We start from the raw sequence: 16620 nt of genomic DNA on the forward strand, positions 1-16620 counted from the left end.
TACACCACCTCAGTCATGGGCTGATTTATATGAATTTAATTCCAGTTTGTGCAATATATTCTCTGCCGAGATGTATAGCCAGTAGCTCTCAAGGTGCGTGTTGGCCTAATATCCGGGATGCACCTGAAGGATAAAATCAAACCGCTGACCCCGGTAGCCCCTGAGACTTAGGTCGATTCATGAAATCGGCATGACGATCAATTCCCAGCTCGGCAACATACTTAGGAATAGAAACATTGTGTAATATATTAGAGGAAATAGTGATCGATGAATGGGCCCTTGAGAGAGGGTTTCGATAAGTCGCTATAATATATTAGCTTGATGCCGGAAAAGTCCCAAATGGTACCTATTATTGTCCGAAGACGCGTTTGCCCATAGTTCGGTCAAGCCGAACACTGAGCACTTTGAATTTTCTAGATTGAATAGGTAATGCAGTAGCCCCCGAGACACTGGTCGGGTGGCAACACCAGATCAGGGGATCAATGTGCCCCTTTAATATTAGTAAATGATAAGCCCGAAGCCTAGTAGCCCCCGAGCCTTAATGTGGGCACGGGTGGCCGAATTAAGGATCGATATCCAGAGTAAAATCACAAATTATGTGTAATGATTCTATGTATCCAAGTACTCTACATTATTAATGCTCAGATCCGCATTGTACAAAACTTTGTTGACCGGCCATCAGCTTCAACCTCCTCGGCCAGTAGCCGGGGAGTGTTTGTCACACTTTATAAAGCCTTTATGAGGGCAAAGATTTGCGACAAACAAGGTAATTCAGCCATACAGTTTTATAAACAAAGGTATGGGGAGAGAATGTTATATTACTATGTAATGTAAAAAACATCTTCCAAAGAAAATAGTGCCGCAATCGGTTCCTTTGTTTGGGTTGTCATGCCGACCATGATCATGAAACCTCACCTTCGATCAATGCAGGAGAAAAATATTGAGGATTTAGGTTTGGGAAAGTTCCCGAACTATGTGGTCTTTAGTGGACCTAAATTTTCACTTCCGTCGCTGCCGACCAATTATATCCTTTAAGATTGCTAGTTTTCAGCTTCACCCAGTCTAAGGTACTAACTCGGATGACCCGGTAGTAACAATCACAGAGGTGCTCCCTTTACCACCTAGCCGAACAATCGGAACATAGGGGTAAGCACAGGAGCCAGGCAACCCAGCCTGGCCAAAATCTTAAGTCAAATTGATGCATATTTATGGATTTATAACGATAATTACGGAAGGCAGCGCTTGTATACTGAATACAGACACTAATGATATATGTTTACTTTGACTCCGTTGTGACTGTTTATCAGTGGAAAGTGGCCCATCATCGGCTTCTACCCCTTTGTAGATACTACGCAGGGTGTTTCCGCAGTAACAAGACAACCCTTAGCCGACATCTCGATGCCCGGAGGCGGTTGTGTTTGCGAAAACAAGGCAATCAGATATGCGGGCTCTATAACTTTCACTTAGTCATAGGAGCTTTAAACTATGGAAGCTAGCTACGAGCCCCTGGTTAGTGTTCGGCACCGACCAAAGTCTAGCCATTAACACTTTGGACAATGTTATGAAAGGTCCATCGTTTAACACAAGGTAATCGGTATCGATCTATAGTTTGACACCGCCATCGGATCGCTAATCAGTTTACGCCCATTGTGACAATTAGTTTTTGGCTTTCTCCACTGAGGTGCTTAACCATTCGAGCTGAAAGCACAATCGCAGTGGTTCTCCCTTTGCACACCTAGCCGAACAAAGCGAAACGTAGGAGGCAAGCACAGGAGCTAGGCAACCCAACTATTGACTGAAGACACAATTCTAAACCGATGCATATATAGCAATATCCGAGAGTGTTTTTGCCGAATCTCTAAAGGTGTTCGGCGTTACACTGCGAGACTTATGCTGAAAACACACAAATAGTTTAAAAGTGCCATAGGCTTGGAAAACCAAAAAACTTCAGTAAAAACTTTATGCCCGAACTAAATCAAGTCATTTGGTGCCAATCCAAAAATTGGTCGTACTTTTGTGCTTTTGTCATGCATTAATATGACACATCCGATCTCAAGTCTTCAAGCGGGTCAGCCTACAGCTGCAACCTCCTATCCCGAAGCTGGAGTACTACTTGTTAAGCCAGTTTAATGAACTAAACTCGAGCGGCATTAGAGAGAAAACAGGCTATCCGGCTATAGACCACACACTCGAGTCAAGAAAGGAGTGGTAGAAAAAGACTTTGCAACGACTTAGAAGAAGAACACTTATTATGAAATGGCTCATATAAATTTAAGAGCCCCAGTTAACACGGGCAAAGAACAATGGTTTTTAACGAACCTCATTTTTGACAAACATATTTTAGCATAAATATAATGTTTGGTCGAACCGAACAAAAATTAAAAAAACTAAGCATGGAAGCGACTTAGCTGGTTAATGTGCTCGGTTTCCATGCGCGGCCTGAGCTTACGGCGGGACGAGATCCCAGCCCCCAAGCCGGTCTCGAGGTGGCGGAGTGATGACCCACAAGTATAGGGGATCTATCGTAGTCCTTTCGATAAGTAAGAGTGTCAAACCCAACGAGTAGCAGAAGGAAATGATAAGCGGGTTTCAGCAAGGTGTTCTCTGCAAGCACTGAAATTGTAGGTAACAGGTAGTTTTTTGATAAGATAATTTGTAACGAGCAACAAGTAACAAAAGTAAATAAAGTGCAACAAGATGGCCCCATCCTTTTTGTAGCAAAGGACAAGCCTGGACAAACTCTTATATGTTGTAAAGCGCTCCCGAGGACACATGGGAATATCGTCAAGCTCGGTTTCATCACGATCATATGATTCGCATTCGGTACTTTGATAATTTGGTATGTGGGTGGACCGGTGCTTGGGTACTGCCCTTAATTGGACAAGCATCCCACTTATGATAACCTCTATTGCAAGAATCCGCAACTACAACAAAAGTATTAAGGTAAACCTAACCATAGCATGAAACATATGGATCCAAATCAGCCCCTACGAATCAACGCATAAACTAGGGTTTAAGCTTCTGTCACTCTAGCAACCCATCATCTACTTATTACTTCCCAATGCCTTCCTCTAGGCCCAAATAATGGTGAAGTGTCATGTAGTCGACGCTCACATAACACCACTAGAGGAGAGACAACATACATCTCATCAAAATATCGAACGAATACCAAATTCACATGACTACTAATAGCAAGACTTCTCCCATGTCCTCAGGAACAAACGTAACTACTCACAAAGCATATTCATGTTCATAATCAGAGGGGTATTAATGTGCATATAGGATTTGAACATATGACCTTCCACCAAATAAACCAACTAGCATCAACTACAAGGAGTAATCAACACTACTAGCAACCCACTGGTACCAATCCCAGACTTAGAGACAAGAATTGGATACAAGAGATGAACTAGGGTTTGAGAGGAGATGGTGCTGGTGAAGATATTGATGGAGATTGACCCCCTCCCAATAAGAGGATCGTTGGTGATGACGATGGCGATGATTTCCCCCTCTCGGGGAGAAGTTTCCCTGGCAGAACAGCTCCGCCGGATCCCTAGATTGGTTCCGCCAAGGTTCCGCCTCGTGGCGGCGGAGTCTCTTCCGGAAAGATGGCTTATGATTTGTTTCCTCATCAAAAGACTCCATATAGCAGAAGATGGGCATCGGAGGGCCACCAGGGGGGCCACGAGGTAGGGGGCGCGCCCAGGGGGTAGGGCGCCCCCACCCTCGTGGGCAGGGTGTACCCCCCCTCTGGAACTTCTTGCGCTCATTATTTATTATATATTCTGAAAATAACTTCCGTGAAGTTTCAGGACTTTTGGAGCTGTGCAGAATAGTCTCTAATATTTGCTCCTTTTCCAGCCCAGAATCCCCGCTACCGGCATTCTCCCTCTTTATGTAAACCTTGTAAAATAAGAGAGAATAGGCATAAGTATTGTGACATAATGTGTAATAACAGCCCATAATGCAATAAATATCGATATAAAAGCATGATGCAAAATGGACGTATCAACTCCCCCAAGCTTAGATCTCGCTTGCCCTCAAGCGAAAGCCAAAATCGAAAAATATGTCCACATGTTTAGAGATAGAGGTGTCGATAAAAATAAAATATGGACATGAGGGCATCATGATCATTCTTAGAACAACAACTTTATAATTCTTGCCATATGATCTCTTATGGTAGAGTAACAATTCAATCACAATTTCAAGTATGAATCATAAACTTCATTGAAAACTAACAAACTGTAATCTCAGTCATTGGAGCAATTGCAATTTATCATAACACAGGAAAGAGTCAATATATAAGAGCTTTTCAGCAAGTCCACATACTCAACTATCATATAGTATTTGACAATTGCTAACACTCATGCAATACTTATGGATATGGAGTTTTAATCGGACATAGAGAAAGATAGGGGCTTATAGTTTTGCCTCCAAAAGTTTTACCTCAAGGGTAATGTGAACAATAATAGTTCATGAAAACTCACATCCAATTAGCCATATATACTAGGATCTTTCCAACATGTTGTGCTTGCCAAAAGATAAAATGTAAAAAGGAAGGGTGAGGATCACCATGACTCTTATGTGAGGTAGGAGATAAAAGTAAAAGATAGGCCCTTCACAGAGGGAAGCAGAGGTTGTCATGCGCTTTTATGGTTGGACGCACAAAATCTTAATGCGAAAGAACGTCACTTTATATTGCCACTTGTGATATGGACCTTTATTATGTAGTCTGTCGCTTTTATTTCTTCCATATCACACGATCGTATAAAGCTTATTTTTTCCACACCAATAAGTCATACATATTTAGAGAGCAATTTTTATTGCTTGCACCGATGACAACTTACTTGGAGGATCTTACTCAATCCATAGGTAGGTATGGTGGACTCTCATGGCAAAACTGGTTTAAGGGTGTTTGGAATCACAAGTTGTATCTCTACTTGGTGCGATGAATTTGGCTAGCATGAGGGGGAAAGGCAAGCTCAATCATGTTGGATGATCCATGACAATATAATTTATCTCAGATGTAAGAAAACATAAACCATTACGTTGTGTTCCTTGTCCAATGTCAACTCTTTAGCATGTCATACTTTAATGAGTGCTCACAATCATAAAAGCTGTCCAAGATAGTGTATTTATATGTGAAGACCTCTCTTTCTTTATTACTTCTTATTAATTGCAACGATGACCAAAACTATGTTTGTAAACTCTCAACAACTTTTATTCATCATACTTTTTATATGTGAGCTCATTACTCTCCATAAGATCCATATGATCTCTTTTATTTATTTTTACTCTTTCTCTTTTATTTTATTCACTCAAGATCATGGCAAAACAATCAAGCCCTTGACTCAACACTAATCTTTATTATATATAGCTCACGGACTCAATTACATAGAAGGATCATAAAGCAAAACTCACAACTAGATCATACTAAGAACTTTTATTCTACTAGATAAAGATATTACTAAAGGATCGAACTAAGAAAAGCGGTAAAGACAAAAGTGATGGTGATACGATACCGGGGCACTCCCCCAAGCTTGGCAGTTCCCAAGGGGAGTGCCCATACCAGATACTTAGTTCTTCTTTGTTGGTGAAGAAGGTGGAGTTGTTGATGATGGGTAGTCGCACATCGAGCGTAGGAGGTCCTCCAACTTGCGGATAATGCCCTTGAGTGCGATGATATGCTCCTTCAACAAAATATTTTCAAGTGTGAGATACTTGTTTTGTATACGGGATAACTCAATCATCTTGAAAGCATCGATCTCAGTTGGGGTAAGAAGATTGTGATCAAGTTGAAGGATGTCTTCTGCTACCGGAACTTGGTCCTCCGTGGTCTTCTTGATCCCTTCATCCTTGTTGATCTCCATATGTTCTTCCCTCTTCGGCTCTATCTTCATTAGCCAAGCATCGTTGTCACCATTGTTGGAGGAGGGAGACGACATAATACCTGGCCTTGACAACCCTGACAGAAAACAGCTCGAAACAAGAACAAGAGATTTTTGTGTGATACGGTGGTCAAAACCTTCGGGAGATTATATAATGAATTTTTACCGACCAAAATATGTAACGTGCAAGAAAATGGAGTCCGGAAAGTGCACGAGGTGCTCACGAGGTAGGGGGCGCGCCCTCCACCCTCGTGGAGCCCTCGTGTCCTTCCCGGACTGCTTCTTATTTTTCTATTTTTCTAAATATTCCAAAACGGAAGAAAATTGCCATTAGAATTGTTTAGGAGTCGGTTTACTTACCGTATCACATACCTATTCCTTTTCAGAGTCTGAAATGTTCTGGAAAGTGTCCCTTATGTATTCCTCCGGGGTTACGGTTTCAATAACATTGGTTTCAACATTTATAGGATTACCTGAGATATAATGTTTAATTATTTGACCATTCACCGCCTTCGGATTTGTGCCTTCGAAGTTGTTGATTTTTATGGCACCGGAACGACAGACCTCCTCGATAACGTAAGGACCTTCCCATTTAGAGAGAAGTTTTCCTGCAAAAAATCTTAAACGAGAGTTGTAAAACAATACATAATCACCTACATTAAACTCATGCTTTTGTATCCTTTTGTCATGCCATCTTTTAACCTTTTCTTTAAATAATTTGGCATTCTCATAGTCTTGGGTTCTCCATTCATCAAGTGAGCTATGTCAAATAACCTCTTCTCACCGGCAAGTTTGAAATCATAATTGAGCTCTTTAATAGCCCAATAAGCCTTATGTTCTAGTTCGAGAGGTAAGTGACATGCGTTTCCATAAACCATTATATACGGAGACATACCCATAGGATTTTTATATGCAGTTCTATAGGCCCATAATGCATCATCAAGTTTCTTAGACCAATTCTTTCTAGATCTATTAACAGTCTTTTGCAAAATTAATTTGAGTTCTCTATTGCTCAATTCTACTTGACCACTAGACTGTGTGTGATAAGGATATGCAATTCTCTGATTAACATCATATTTAGCAAGCATTTTATGGAAACCACCATGAATAAATTGAGAACCACCATTAGTCATTAAGTATCTAGGGACTCCAAACCTCGGAAAAATAACTTCTTTAATAAGCATCTTAATAGAGGTGTTATGATCAGCACTACTAGTTGGAATAGCTTCTACCCACTTAGTAACGTAATCAACAACAACTAAAATATGTGTATATCCATTAGAGGAAGGAAAAGGTTCAATAACAAGTGAATAATTCATAGGCATTTCTTGACGTCTACTAATATTACCAATTCTTTGGCATTCATCACAAGATACAACAAACTTACGGACATCCTTGAAGAGAGTAGGCCAATACAAACCGGATTGCAATACCTTATGTGCAGTTCTATCTCCAGCGTGGTGTCTTCCATAAGCCCCGGAGTGACACTTGCGTAGGATCTCTTCCTGTTCATGCTCAGGTACACAACATCTAATAACACCATCTACTCCTTCTTTATAAAGATGTGGGTCATCCCAAAAGTAATGTCTCGAATCATAGAAGAACTTTTTCTTTTGCTGGTATGTGAAAGTAGGTGGTATAAATTTAGCAACAATGTAATTAGCATAATCAGTATACCATGGAGCAGTATGAGAAGCATTTATGACATTTAATTCTTCATCAGGGAAGCTATCATCAATAGGTATAGGGTCATCAAGAACATTTTCTAACCTAGACAAGTTATCTGCAATGGGGTTCTCAGCTCCCTTTCTATCAATAATATGCAAATCAAATTCTTGTAGCAAGAGAACCCATCTAATAAGCCTAGGTTTAGCATCTTTCTTTTCCATAAGATATTTAATAGCAGCATGATCCGTGTGAATAGTTACTTTAGAATCAACAATATAAGGTCTGAACTTATCGCAAGCAAATACAACTGCTAAGAATTCTTTTTCAGTAGTAGCATAATTTCTCTGAGCATTGTCTAGAGTTTTACTAGCATATTGAATAACATTTAATTTCTTATCAACTCTTTGCCCTAAAACAGCACCTACAGCATAATCACTAGCATCACACATAATTTCAAAGGGTAAATTCCAATCAGGTGGCTGAACAATAGGTGCAGAGATTAATGCTTTCTTAAGTATTTCAAATGCTTCTACGCAATCATCATCGAAAACAAATGGTATATCTTTTTATAATAAATTAGTCAGAGGCCGAGAATTTTTTTGAGAAGTCCTTAATGAACCTCCTATAAAAACTGGTGTGACCAAGGAAACTTCTTATATCTTTCATGTCCTTGGGACATGGCATCTTCTCAATAGCATCAACCTTAGCTTTATCAACTTCAATACCTCTTTCAGAAACTTTATTCCCCAAGACAATACCTTCATTAACCATAGAGTGGCACTTCTCCCAATTCAAGACAAGGTTAGTTTATTCACATCTCTGCAAAACTCGATCAAGGTTGCTTAAGGAATCATCAAAAGAGGATCCATAGATGGAGAAATCGTCCATGAAAACCTCACAAATCTTTTCACAAAAGTCAGAGAATATAGCCATCATGCATCTTTGAAAGATAGCAGGTGCATTACATAAACCAAAAGGCATACGTCTATAAGCAAAAGTACCGAAAGGGCAAGTAAAAGTGGTCTTAGATTGATCATCAGCTGACACAGGTATTTGAGAGAAACCAGAATAACCATCTAGAAAGCAAAAATGTGTATGTTTGGATAATCTTTCTAGCATTTGATCAATAAAAGGTAAGGGGGTAATGATCCTTTTTAGTAGCCTTATTTAATTTGCAGAAATCAATTACCATCCTATAACCTGTAATAATTCTTTGTGGAATCAATTCATCTTTATCATTAGGAATGATAGTAATACCTCCCTTTTTAGGGACACAATGAACAGGACTTACCCAGTGACTATCAGCAACGGGATAAATTATACCTGCCTCAAGGAGCTTTAGTATTTCCTTTATTAACACTTCTTTCATCTTAGGATTCAGCCGTCGTTGGTGATCACGAACTGGTTTGGCATCTTTCTCCAAATTTATTTTGTGTTGACATAGTGTGGGACTAATGCCCTTAAGATCATCAAGAGTATATCCAATAGCAGCACAGTGCTTCTTCAGAGTTTTCAATAATCTCTCTTCTTCATGCTCTGAAAGGTTAGCAGAAATAATAACAGGATATATCTTTTTCTCATCAAGATAAGCATATTTAAGAGTATCAGGTAACGGTTTGAGAAAATATACTTCAGGATGGGTTCCTGTTTAAAGAATGCTTCATCTATTTCCCTTCTTTCATTCATAAACATATCATTTTCATGGTCTAGCAAATATTGTTCTAAAGGATCACTAGGAGGCATGACAATAGAAGCAAGACCAATGATTTCATCTTTACTAGGCAATTCCTCTTCATGGTGTTGTCTACGAAATTTAGAGAAATTAAACTCATGAGACATATCACCTAAACCAATAGTAACAACATCCTTTTCACAATCTATCTTAGCATTAACTGTGTTCAAGAAGGGTCTACCAAATATAATGGGACAAAAGCTATCTTGTGGGGAACCAAGAATAAGAAAATTGGCAGGATATTTAGTTTTCCCACATAAGACTTCAACATCTCTAACAATTCCAATTGGTGAAATAGTATCTCTATTGGCAAGTTTAATTGTGACATTGATATCTTCTATCTCAGCAGGTGCAATATCATGCATAATTTCTTTGTATAAGTCATGAGGTATAGCACTAGCACTGGCACCCATATCACATAAGCCATGATAACAATGATCTCCTATTTTAACAGAAATAACAGGCATGCCTACCAAAGATCTAGGTTTATCTTTAGCACAAGGTTTAGCAATTATAGCAGTCTCATCACGGAAATAAATAACATGCCCATCAATATTATCAGACAAGAGATCTTTAACAATAGCAATATTAGGTTCAACTTTAATTTGCTCAGGAGGTGTATAGGTTCTAATATTGCTTTTATGAACCACAGTTGAAGCTTTAGCATGATCTTTTATCCTAACAGGAAAAGGTGGTTTCTCAACATAAGCAGTAGGAACAATAGGATCATTATAAGTGACAGTCGTTTCTTCAACTTTAATAGGTGCAGCTACTTTTACTTCTATGTGAGGATGATATTTAAACCACTTCTCCCTAGGGAGATCAACATGAGTAGCAAAAGATTCACAGAAAGAAGCTACTATCTCAGAGTCAAGTCCATATTTAGTGCTAAATTTACGGAAAACATCGGTATCCATAAAAGATTTAACACAATCAAACTTAGGTGTAATACCTGACTCCTTACCTTCGTCGAGGTCCCAATCTTCAGAGTTGCGTTTAATTCTTTCCAATAAATCCCATTTGAATTCAATAGTCTTCATCATAAAAGAGCCAGCACAAGAAGTATCGAGCATGGTGCGATTGCTATCAGAAAGCCGAGCATATAAATTTTGAATAATTATTTATCTTGAGAGCTCATGATTGGGGCATGAATATAACATTGATTTAAGCCTCCCCCAAGCTTGAGCGATGCTTTCTCCTTCGCGAGGCCAAAAATTATATATATAATTGCGATCACGATGAATAAGATGCATAGGATAAAACTTCTGATGAAATTCCAATTTCAATCGTTTGTGGTTACATGATCCCATACCATCACATAGCCTATACCATGTCAATGCATCTCCCTTCAAAGATAAAGGGAAGACTTTCTTCTTTGTAACAACCTTGGGCACACCTGCAAGCTTAAATAATCCACAAACTTCATCCACATATATTAGGTGCTCATCAGGATGCATTGTTCCGTCTCCTGCAAAAGGATTAGCTAGCAGTTTTTCTATCATACCCGAAGGAATCTCAAAGTAAACGTTTTCATTTTCATTTTCGGTAGGTTCAATAGGTTGAGGAGCAACTCTTTGCTCTATTGGTTGGGGTGAAGATACCCCGAACAAGTCCCTCAGAGGATTACTTTCCATAGTAACAAGTGATAGGAAATTTCAGCACACTATATAATTTTTTCCTTACCAAATTCCACCTATCAAAGGCGCTTCACTCCCCAGCAACGGTGCCAGAAAAGAGTCTTGATGACCCACAAGTATAGGGGATCTATCGTAGTCCTTTCGATAAGTAAGAGTGTTGAACCCAACGAGGAGCAGAAGGAAATGATAAGCGGTTTTCAGCAAGGTATTCTCTGCAAGCACTGAAATTGTAGGTAACAGGTAGTTTTGTGATAAGATAATTTGTAACGAGCAACAAGTAACAAAATTAAATAAAGTGCAGCAAGGTGGACCAATCCTTTTTATAGCAAAGGACAAGCCTGGACAAACTCTTATATGATGTAAAGTGCTCCCGAGGACACATGGGAATATCGTCAATCTAGGTTTCATCACGGTCATATGATTCGCGTTCGGTACTTTGATGATTTGGTATGTGGGTGGACCAGTGCTTGGGTACTTCCCTTACTTGGACAAGCATCCCACTTATGATTAACCTCTATTGCAAGCATCCGCAACTACAACAAAAGTATTAAGGTAAACCTAACCATAGCATGAAACATATGGATCCAAATCAGCCCCTAACGAAGCAACGCATGAACTAGGGTTTAAGCTTCTGTCACTCTAGCAACCCATCATTTACTTATTACTCCCTAATGCCTTCCTCTAGGCCCAAATAATGGTGAAGTGTCATGTAGTCGACGTTCACATAAAACCACTAGAGGAGAGACAACATACATCTCATCAAAATATCGAACGAATACCAAATTCACATGACTACTAATAGCAAGACTTCTCACATGTCCTCAGGAACAAATGTAACTACTCACAAAGCATATTCATGTTCATAATCAGAGGGGTATTAATGTGCATATATGATCTAAACATATGATCTTCCACCAAATAAACCAACTAGCATCAACTACAAGGAGTAATCAACACTACTAGCAACCCACAGGTACAAATCCCAGACTTAGAGACAAGAATTGTATACAAGAGATGAACTAGGGTTTGAGAGGAGATGGTGCTGGTGAAGATGTTGATGGAGATTGACCCCCTCCCGATTAGACGATCGTTGGTGATGACGATGGCGATGATTTCCTCCTCCCGGAGGGAAGTTTCCCTGGTAGAACAGCTCCGCCGGAGCCCTAGATTGGTTCCGCCAAGGTTCCGCCTCATGGCGGCGGAGTCTCGTCCGGAAAGATGGCTGTGACGCCCGGGTAATCAAGCTATAGTAACCCTCTGGTAATGATGCCACGTCACCTCGATTATTGTTGATAATCTCGCGTTAGTTCAGAACCGATTCAAATTCAAATCTGAATTAAAGTTAAAACAATTAAAGTTTTCAAAAGTCAAAACTAAATTGTTCCTAACGTGTCAAAAAAACCCGTAACAAATGTTGGTGAAGAAATCATCTTCTAATAAAAAACTTAAATACATTTAATAAACTAGAACAGCGATAAAACAATTATCTAAAATGCTTTTAAAATAATAAGCACATGCAATACACTTTATTTAAAGTGCCAGAATATCTGGGGCTGTGACCTATTTAATAACACCAAATTAGTTGTCGCTCCTAAATATTATAAAACTAAAATAAAAGAAAACTGAAAAGAAATAGAAAAACAAAAAAGAAGAAAGGAAAAGAAAACAAACCCCCCCCCACTGGGCCACAACCTAGCTGGCCTTTGGGCCAACCAGGCCGGCCCAGCCGGCGCCTATAGCCCCCCTGGGCGACCGAACCCTAGCTACCCGATCCCCACTCCCCCACTTCCTCCCTCTCGCTCTCCCTCCCCTCTCGATCCAGATCGGGGGTGCGACCCCGCGGCACTCCCGACGACGCCTCCGTTGCCGACCGCCGACCCCATCGCGTCGCTGCTTGCCTCTTGGGCTCCCCCTCGCCCTCCTCTCCTTCGCGCGACACCCGCCAGACGCTGCGGCCTCGCCTGTTGACCCGACGCCGTCGCCCGTCGTCACCACCACCCCGTCGTCAACCGTCGTCGCCCCGAGCTCCGGCGCCTCCACGACTCCTCCTCGCGCACACTATTGCACACCTGCAGGGCCCGGTGAGGCCCCTCCTCTGCTTTCCCCCTCTTCTTTCCCTCCCGTCGTAGTAGGTCGCCCCCGCCGTCACGCCCGAGCTCCCGAGGAGCTCGTGGTTGCCGCGCCCGTGTAACCCGCCGTCGTGCACTGGTCGCACCTCCCCTGACCTGCTAGCTCCCGCCACGGTCTCTCCCCTTGCCGTATGCACGCACGCCGTGGTGGCCGGCTCGTCCCCCCAGCTGCAGCGGCTCCTGCCCGTGCGTGTGCGCCGCCGCGCCCGCACCACGCCGCAATCCCTGCCTCCGCCTGTTCCCGACGAGCCCCGCGTTGGGCCGCTACGCACCCGTGCAGCTGCGTGCGCTGTGCCTCTGGCCACCGGCGCATTGTCGCCGGCCTCCGCCTCGCACCCGGGTGGGTTCGGTCACCGCCCGGGCAGCGCCCGTGCCCGTTGCGCCCGAACCCGCTAACACCAACGCCCGCTAAGGTCCCTAGGGCCTATGACTAACGGGGCCCAGCCCCAGAACGTTTTTATTAAAAAAAAGAATTAGAAAAAATTAATTAATTAATTAATTAATTAGATAATTAATTAACTTAATTAGATATGTTAATTAACCTGATTAACTCTGATTAGATAAACTAATGATTAATTAACTAGTTAATTAGGTTTAGTTAAACTGTGTCTATGACAAGTGGGACCCACGTATAGGTTTGACTAAGTCAACAGGACTGTTGATTGCTGACTGGGCCTGCTGACCGTGCTGTTGACCCAGTCAATGGCCCCATCTGTCAGGTTGACCAGTCAACTCTGTTGACTGCTGACATTAGCATGACATCATGCTGATGTCATAAATCCATTTTCAAATTAAATTAAATAATTAATTAAATTCCAGAAATTAATAAAATCTTTAGAAAATCATATCTTTTAATCTGTAACTCGGATTAAAATATTTTCAACATGAAAGTTGCTCAGAACGACGGGACGAATCTGGATACGCAGTCCGTTTGTCCGCCACACACCCCTAACCTATCGAACCCGCAAATTTGCCCCTCCGGCTCCTCTGCCCGAAAACACAAAACACCGGGGATATTTTCCCGGATGTTTCCCCCCTTAACCGGCATCACCTCATACCACGCCAGGTCACGCCTAGCATCGTTACTTGTCATGTCATGCATCGATATGCATCTGTTTACATGGTATTCATTGTTTCTTCCCCCTCTTCTCTCCGGTAGACTACGAGACCGACACTGCTGCTGCCCAGTTCGACTACGGAGTTGACGACCTCTCTCTCTTGCCAGAGCAACCAGGCAAGCCCCCCCTTGATCACCAGATATCGCCTATTCTACTCTATACTGCTTGCATTAGAGTAGTGTAGCATGTTACTGCTTTCTGTTATACCTATCCTGATGCATAGCCTGTCCTTGATACTACTGTTGTTACCTTTACCTGCAATCCTATATGCTTAGTATAGGATGCTAGTATATTCATCTGTGGCCCTACATTCTTGTCCGTCAGCCGTGCTATACTATCGGGTCATGATCACTCGGGACGTGATCACGGGTATATACTATATAATTTATACATGATACATGTGGAGACTAAAGTCGGGTCGGCTGGTGGAGCACCCACGAGTGGATCTTTGTGGCAGAGCGACAGGGCAGGTTGAGACCGCCTAGGAGAGAGGTGGGCCTGGCCCTGTTCGGCGTTCGCGGATACTTAACACGCTTAACGAGATCTTGGTATTTGATCTGAGTTGGCTACGAGCCTATACACACTAACCAACTACGTGGGAAAGATATGGGCACTCGGCGTCGTGGTATCAGCCGAAGCACTTCCTGACGCCAGTGACTGAGTGGCGCGCGCCGGATTGGAACGTAAGCCTGCTCTTGTATTAAGGGGGCTAGTTCTGCTTTCGGCCGCATACGCAACATGTAGGTGTGCTATGGGCGATGGGCCCAGACCCCTGTGCGCTTAGGTTTAGACCGGCGTGCTGGCCTCTCTGTTGAGCCTAGGTAGGGCTGCGACGTGTTGATCTTTCGCGGCCGGGCATGACCCGGGAAAGTGTGTCCGGCCAAATGGGATCAAGCGTGTTGGGTAAGTTGGTGCACCCCTGCAGGGAAGTTAATCTATTCGAATAGCCGTGATCTTCGGTAACAGGACGACTTGGAGTTGTACCTTGACCTTATGACAACTAGAATCGGATACTTAATAAAACACACCCTTCCAAGTTCCACAGACAACCCGGTGATTGCTTTTCCACAGGGCAACGAGGGGAGGATCGCCGGGTAGGATTATGCTGGAGATGCGACTGGAGATGCTACTTGGAGATGCTACTTGGAGATGCTACTTGGAGATGCTACTTGGAGATGCTACTTGGAGGACTTCAATCTACTCTCTTCTACATGCTGCAAGACGGAGGCTGCCAGAAGCGTAGTCTTCGATAGGATTAGCTATCCCCCTTTTATTCTGGCATTCTGCAGTTCAGTCCACCGATATGGCCCTTTACACATATACCCATGCATATGTAGTGTAGCTCCTTGCTTGCGAGTACTTTGGATGAGTACTCACGGTTCCTTTTCTCCCTCTTTTCCCCTTTCCCTTCTACCTGGTTGTCGCAACCAGATGCTAGAGCCCTGGAGCCAGACGCCACCGTCGATGATGATTCCTACTACACTGGAGGTGCCTACTGCTACGTGCAGGCTGCTGACGACGACCATGAGTAGTTTAGGAGGATCCCAGGCAGGAGGCCTGCGCCTCTTTCGATCTATATCCCAGTTTGTGCTAGCCTTCTTAAGGAAAACTTGTTTAACTTATGTCTGTACTCAGATATTGTTGCTTCCGCTGACTCGTCTATGATCGAGCACTTGTATTCGAGCCCTCGAGGCCCCTGGCTTGTATTATGATGCTTGTATGACTTATTTTATTTGTAGATTTGTGTTGTGATATCTTCCCGTGAGTCCCTGATCTTGATCGTACACGTTTGCGTGTATGATTAGTGTACGATTGAATCGGGAATCGGGGGCGTCCCAAGTTGGTATCAGAGCCGACTGCCTGTAGGAATCCCCCTTCCAACTCCTTGGCCGAAGTCGAGTATAGACTTTACAAAACTTTTACTGACATGGCTGTGCGGCCCATGGGCCCACGTCACCATTGGGTGGTATTAGGATCTTTTACTCCTCGACCTTTACTCTGGGATTCTGAACTCTCTTCTATTCGGGTTAAACGATTTTTACTAAATTCTAACTTTTAGGTTCTCGAAAATACTTTCTACCGGAGGGGCCCTTCAGTCCGGATGATCACCGACTGCACCAGAAGATTTCGGAGATACTCTTTGATATTCTCTCGAGACTTTGTGCCCATCACTTTTGCTATTCCCGACCACCGATAAATCCGTATGGAAAACTACTTACACTTGCCATTCATACGATCATCCCCCATTGATCTTGTTATTACAAGATACCCTGAAGTTTTCTCTATTGTTCCGAGAATACTTTGTGCCTACTGCCTAGCAGTTCTTTGCCACATGAATACCCCTTCAAATAATTTCTCGCACTTATCGAGTATCCACTCATCCCCAGTTGATTCATGTATTTCACAAAAGTCTTCGAAATGCCATTCGATCTTCCGAAAATCTCGAGC

Source organism: Triticum aestivum, chromosome 3A (genome assembly GCF_018294505.1).
Source record: "Triticum aestivum cultivar Chinese Spring chromosome 3A, IWGSC CS RefSeq v2.1, whole genome shotgun sequence".
Lineage (NCBI taxonomy): Eukaryota > Viridiplantae > Streptophyta > Magnoliopsida > Poales > Poaceae > Triticum > Triticum aestivum.